Below are 7356 nucleotides of genomic sequence, written 5' to 3'. Positions count from 1 at the left end.
TGTTCAGAACTGGTAGCACTTCACATCCACTTTCACACACCCAGGGCAAACAATTGCATGAACCTTCAGGCTGTCCTTTATTTCTGCTGTGCTCCGGGGCGCTTTATGGTCTAGGGAGGTGTAGCAGCTTCTGCAGTGTCAAGCCTGTGAATTCCTTGCAATCCTGCAAGTCTGCAGGGAGGCAGGCAGAGACCATAAAAGGTTCCAACATACTTTCCAAGCTCCACACAGGACTCCCCTCACCCCCCATTTCTGGGATGGGCAGGGCCCCCAAGGAAGGGAATTCTGGGCAAGGATAGTGGGGCCTTGGGCCATTACTTTAAGGGGAATTTGCACAGGATCCGGCTAGGTGCACCTGCCCAGATTGCAAGCTGTGGTGGTAATTCCACTCCCTTTTGTATATGCAATGGCCCAGGTGGCAGGTGCAAACCCGTCTGAGATCAGCGGGCCCCAGAGTCAGGAAGGTCTCCACCAGGTAACGGTGGAATGACATTCGTACAGCTGGGTGCAGCTGCACTGTAGCCCCAGGACCAACACAAGGTGTTCAGATAGTGCCTGGACTTTGTGCTGGGGGGTCATGGGCGATGCGGGAAATCTGAAACTTGCTGCTGTAAGGGCCTTGGCTTCCAGTGCAGACCGAACTAAAGGCACGGGTGTGATCTCAAACGGCAGGGCTAAGGCCTGATTCGCACCCACCCCAACATAGTGACTCTCCCTGTCTCCATACAAACGCCGAGTCGCTTGGATTCCTGGTCTGTAATGCTTAAAGGTTATAAGGGGGGACATGGGGATTCCTGCCTAGCTTTAGTGCGGAGACAGTGACGTTAAATCCCAGCTTGTGAGTATTTTTTTTTTAAAGTTTTAAATCACAGCAGCAAGCCAACTCCTTGTAAATTCCCTGACCCTGTTGCATCTCGGCTTTTGTCCTTAGCCAAACGTGCCAAGATTTCACGTGGCTCCATGAACCAGCCCCACCCGTCACGCGTACGGTTTTGGCTTCCTCAAAGTGGAGAGAAAAACGAAACTCTCTCTCCACTCCCCCGGGCCCATTTTGGAAGCGACGGGCTAATGTCTGGGAAAGTTCCACCCTGCCGCCCACTTGAGCTCCCCAGCATGTGCACGGGAGGGCTGGCCTGGCAAGCACTTGGCAGGCTGCTCACGTGGCAGCCGAGTTTAAAATAAACCTGGCAGAGCCTCTTGTGGGCCAGTGCTTCTGGTGTATGGCGTTTCCTGCCGGGGCTCAGCAAGGCTTAAGGCTCAGAAACGGGGCTGGGAAAACATGCTGGGTTTCCTGTTCACCAATTCTCAGTGCGGCTGCGTGGCTGCTAGCGGGACAGCTGTGCTTCACCCCAGAGGTGGCTGCATTGCAGCACTAGGTTTGAGTAAATGTTCTCACCTATAACGGGAAAGATTGGAACCCTTGGCCCATCTACAGCACTCTCCGGAGCATCTTGGATCGCTTTTGCAAACCATCACGAAGCGCCCCCTTCCCCCCGTAGCTCTGAGATGGGGAAACTGAGGCAAGCAGTGGCAAACCCCGTTAAAACAAACAGTTCAGTGGCTGCCCCGCCTTAACCCCGTTCTCAAAGGGGGCTTTGAGAGCTGCCCCGCTGCAGCTGCTCAGCAGTTTGTGCAGTGCTGGCCCATGGGTGCCTTTCTGTGATTGGCTCAGGACAATGCCATTTAGATGGGTGGGCTCTCCATGCCTCTGCCACTGGTGTGGCCTGGCCTCCTTCCTCCCAGGGTTCTGGGCGGTGGAGCTCTCGGGAGGGCGTCGTTCACTGGGGGCTCTGTCCTGGGCTGAGCACTGGAGGGATTTTCCACTGGGACGGAGAGGCAGCAGGCAGATGGCCTAACATCCAGAGGATGCGTGGCTGTTGTGCTAACAGGCGCCTCTCACCGGCGTAGGCTGTAATAGGGCCAATAAGAGTGTCACGGGGGGGAGGGGGTTCCAGATAACACAGCTTAGTGCTCCATCGCAGATCTGCAAGTCCTTCTCCAGGGTGGGGAATGTCACTAGCCCCCATTATAAAGGAGCAAGGGGGCGTGACCTACCCGAGGGCACCCAGCAGAGCCAGGAACAGAACCCATGGCACTGCGTTGGACCATGCTGCAGGGATCATGCAAACCTGCCCCACTGCGATTTCTCCGGCGCCGCCCACCGAGCCCGGACTCTGGGCCTCCTTGTGGCAGGTTGCAGCGTGATGTGGAATCCGCACGCGGCAGCCGTGAGCCAAAACTGGATTTCAGCAAGTTTGTCTTTAACTGGCCACCACCGTCAGTCCCAGAGCTGGCACGGTTCTTAGTGCCAGCTGAGATGGGTTTCCAATTGTCCAGAGCGTGTTCCCTGGCCTGGCCTAACAGCCCCGGGCCCCTGCTTGCCATGCCAGTGCTTCCTAACCGCCCTTTTGAGTCTTCCCTCCCCCCTTGGCTTCCTGCCATCCCACATCACCCTTCCACTAAAGGAAGACTGGCTGTGATTACACACAGGCCTGGGACGCAGGAGATCTGCCATCAGTTTCCTGCTCGGTGACAGCCTCCCTGTGTGTGACCCTGGGCAAGTCACTCACTCTCTGTGCCTCAGTTTCCCATCCATAAAATATGGGTAAAATTATTTTCTACCTCACATATTCTGCTCTTAACATAATTGACTCACCTATAGCCTGAAAGGAATGAGCCCCACTTTTTGCTCATGGTCCCCCTGCATGGCCAGCCTGGCTTTGGGGAAGGGAGCCAATGTGTGTTCCTGTTGGCCCAGAAGGTCCAGCCTGGCTCTGGAGGAAGTCTGGGGTCTACCCCCGTTAGCCCTGCTGGGCCAGGTTGACTCCCTCTTTGATGTTTGTGAAGTGCTGCCAGGTGTGACAGTTGTTGAGGTGTGATAGTTGTGTACACACACCCTCCCTCTCCTCACACATTCCATGGGCGGGTCTGTGTCCCAGGGAACATACCTGCCCCAGGGAAGAAGGGAGCTGATGTTTTAACTACCAGGCAGTGCTTTGAGATGAGACTCAGGAAATGGGGTCTGTGGCCTGGCCCATCCGTGGTACTGATCAGCCAGGCTTGCCTCAGTGGGCATTTGGCCATTGATTTCAATGGAAGTGAGATGGCAGGTGGGTGGGCGTTTGACTTTATGCAGGGATAGGAATGTGTCTTGCTTTATCCACCCACCCACCTCAGGATTTTCTGGTGAGCCTAGTGCTTGGTGGGTCTGATCCTGCACTTCTTCCTCCTATAGGTAAAGCACTGGCTTTGTGGGTCCGAGAGGGGAGCCAGGTCTCCAGGCGTTGCCCAGGGAGAAGCTAAGGTAGCAGCCCTTTAGTTCAGAGGTGACCTCATTGACACTCAGGGCTTGCAGGCTTGGGCCCTGACTGCATTCAACAGACTGTAACCACCTTTTCCGCTTCTCAGGCGCAGCCCTTCACCCAGCGCATCCATCCAGCTACTTAGAGACCCTCAGCCCCGAGTCCGTCTCGTACACCTGGGAGAGGAGGGGGGATATTACCACAGACTGTGGCAGGGTCATTGTGAAAGTGACTGTGCTCACCTAGCAACATAGGCAGTGCCGGACTGGACCAGACCCGCGGTCTGTCCAATCTCGTATCCTGTCTCTGACAGGGACCTGTACCAGATTCTGCAGAGAAAGGAGCAAGAACCCTGCTGTCGGCAGGTAGGAGATAACCTGCTCCCCCCTCCATGAAGGTCTCAGCCGAGGGCATTTCTTTTGGGGATGTCACAGAGGCCGCTGTTGACATTCAAAAAGCAGCAGCCCTTCCCCTACGGGCACCAACAGAGTGGGGCCGACCAGCTTGGTCACTGGGGCCTCCCATGTGCGCGGCCCCTCTCCGTGCGAACGCTGCCAAGGTAGGAGGCCGCGTGCTCTGTCTCTCCCATGGCACTGCAGGAGTCGTGGAATGGACTGGCTGCCAACTATTTCTGAGCGTGAGTCACCGTGTTGCTGAATTCTATTATCCCACTTGGCCCAGAGACGGGAATGTCGATTTCACGTGGCCGGGCCCCGTGACTGCTCTGCCCCCTTTGCTCACAGCCACGCCCCCTCCGGGTTTCCTCTGGGCAGCCGGCGCTGTGTGCCGTTTAAAATTACGAATCACATTCCACGACAAGCCCATCCCCCACCCACCTTGAGTTCTCCTGCACGTGTTTGCACTGTCCAGCTCCGCGTCCCCTGCCGGAGCGGATGCAAAGGCAAAGAATGACAAAAGGGCACAGGCTTTTCTCAGGGTGTGGATTGCTTTTTAAAACCCAAGCTCTAGGGCTAGAATGTATGGAGGGCGATGGGATGCTGGGCGGGACGAATTTGGGCTAGATTCACTGGGCTGCTCCTGCTGTTTTCCTGGAATGGCCCAAAGCAGCTGGAATATGCCGGTGAATGTAGGTGAGATGCTGCTATGCTTTGTAATGCTCACCTTAAAGACAACGGCTAAATGGAGGGCAACAGTGGGGCTGTGCCCTTCTTTTTACCCTTGGTGGCGTATAAAAACACCCAGATTTTTCAAAAATGTTCATGTTGCTTTTTATCGATCTCGCCTTGTCCAGAGGGCTAATAATGGGTGAATAGATGTTTCAGTGAATGGTGGATCGATTGTCAAAGTGTCCATTACTATGGCTTGTTATAACACCTTCTAATGAAGTGCTTTATTAATCGAGTCCCACAGCGGCCGCTCCATTATCTTCCCCAGGATCGATGTCAGACTAACAGGCCTATAATTACCCAGGACATCCTGTTTAATCTTTAAATACTGGCACAACATAAAAGCAGCAAAGAATCCTGTGGCACCTTATAGACTAACAGACGTTTTGGAGCATGAGCTTTCGTGGGTGAATACCCACTTCCTCAGATGCATGCATCTATAGTCTATAAGGTGCCACAGGATTCTTTGCTGCTTTTACAGATCCAGACTAACACGGCTACCCTCTGATACTTGGCACAACATAAGCTTCCTTCAGATCTGCTGGATCTTCCCCAGTGTTTCGAAGAGTAAGAACTATAGTATTAGGCTCAATTATTTTATATTTCTGTCACAACTGTCAGCTAGTTGTATCCCACGCTTTACTGTTTGTAAAATCTCATGAACGCTCATTACAGAAGCAGAAACAGCGCGTGCCTATTAAAGTACCCTAATCACATCAATCATTACTGAAATGCAGCCTTCTTTGGGGTGAAATGCAACAGCTGTTTAATAGCCCACAGCAACACTACACAGTTTAGAATAATACACGCACACACACAAATCACTCTTGGGGAAGGAGGTGACCATGGAGGGGCCAGACTGCTGGGGTTCTACCCTCCCATGTCACTCCAAAGTCTCACTTCTGCAGGTTTTATGCTGTGTGTCTGATTAACCCTCTCCCCCTAGAGGCCTGAGTGTGACATGATTTATCCACCATGGTATTGATTGCACATAACTTGCCTTTGGGCATTCAAGATGGGAATCATTAAGGCTGACAAGGCAGGCTACATTTACTATTGCTTTACACTGTGGAGTTGCTGTTATCACTATTAGTATTGTGCAAAGTGTTGTGCAAGCCACAAAACTGAGGAGATCTGTGCCCAGGAGCGCTTACAGGCTAGCCATGAAAAGGCAGGATACAACAGGGAGTCTGGAGCAAGGAAGAATTAAGGCTTTAGGTAGACTAGGAAAGGTGTAGTGGTGCAATGATGTGGATGCAGTTACCTGCTGCTCTGCAATCCGAATGCACTGGAGGGTTGCACTGATGCAGCTGTGCTGGTGCCAAAGACCCCAGTACAGCAAGGCTCTTAGGGCTTGTCTACACAGAGTTACTCTGGAATAGCGATTCTGCTTTACATTCACACCCTGCCTTCACCTGAATTAGCTTTCAAGAGCAGACAAGTGGCCGAGATGGGCAGCTTCATTACCTTCGGAGAACATGGCAGTGTGGACAACCCCCAAGTGGAGACACAGCTAGGTCAGCCCCCAAGTGGAGACACAGCTAGGTCAGCCCCCAAGTGACGGTGCAGCTAGGTCAGCCCCCAAGTGGAGACGCAGCTAGGTCAGCCCCCAAGTGACGGTGCAGCTAGGTCAGCCCCCAAGTGGAGACGCAGCTAGGTCAGCCCCCAAGTGGAGACGCAGCTAGGTTTACAGAAGAATGCTTCCATGACGCCAGCTACCTCTCCTGGCGCAGCAGTGTCGCTCTCCATCGGGAAACCAGCTGCGCCTACACTTCGGGGTTATGCCGACGTAGCGAGGGCGTCGTAGCTGTGCCGGTCAAGTCCTCAGAGCGTGGCCAGCCCCTACGATGGTTTTGATCCATCTCCACTAATTCCCAACGCAAGCCTAGTTCACTAGGGAATTTTAAAGTGAATGTATTTAGTGCTGGTGAAAAGTGCCAGCTAGCAGCCCTGGAAACTGAGGTCCTCAGATTTCCCACATAACAGGCAGCGGCAGGGCAAGCCAAGAGCACAGTGACCCAGTCTTAAGCTGGAGGACAGCCCGGCTCAGTTTCCAGGACCCATTCTGGCCTTGCCCTCTACTGAGGCTGCCAATAGAGTTGCCCTTGCTATGCTGCTGGAGCGGGGGCGGGGAGAGGGGTCTGGATGCAAACATCCGCCACTAAGGGACTAGGCTGAGACCCACACAACTCGTGTCAGGCAGGCCACCAACCAGTCAAGAGGGGATCAGCTGCCGCCAACCCAGGCTGCATTCCAGAGGCGACAGGCTCTGCGGCCCAGCACCCTCAGCCAAAAGCAGCACTAGCTGAGGAACAAAGGAGTTAAAACCCCATCCCTGCGGAAGGGCGGGGCTTGGCTGCTGGGCTGGAATGGGCCACCCAGTAGCACTGGCTAGGGAGAGTCTCAAAATTCAAATGCTGCTGTGTTTGCATTGGTGCTTTCTTCAAGCCCACTCTGCTGTGTTGTGTTTGGTGTCTATTTCTGCTCACACCCAGATGTAGGGCATTTCAGGGATATGACCAGGCTACTGATGTGGGGGCAGCTGGGGGAAACAGTCCTGCTCCTATGGCATGGGGCTGGGTTAAACGACTCTCTGGTGCAAGCACCCTAATATCAGGGTTACACCAGGAACAGCCCTGCTCTCGGTGTGTTTCTGCAGGAGGAGCAAACTGCGTTCAATAAGGAAAAAACTGACCCAAACTCTCACACTGAGCCACGGAGCTGTGCCAAATTCTTACAAACGGGGGATGTTTTGGTAATTTGCACTTCCTCCTGGTCTGTCTCGTCTCGTGGGGATATAGGACAGGAAGGGACATCCTGAGTCTTCAAGTTCCCTTACCTGCTGTCACAGGCAACCCTGTTACATCACCCTGTCTCCTCTGGGAGCAAAATAATTAATTAGTATATTGGGTATTGCCTGGTTTTAT

The sequence above is a fragment of the Gopherus evgoodei genome, chromosome 5 (assembly GCF_007399415.2).
Source record: "Gopherus evgoodei ecotype Sinaloan lineage chromosome 5, rGopEvg1_v1.p, whole genome shotgun sequence".
Lineage (NCBI taxonomy): Eukaryota > Metazoa > Chordata > Testudines > Testudinidae > Gopherus > Gopherus evgoodei.
Note: the sequence above shows the minus strand (reverse complement) of the source record.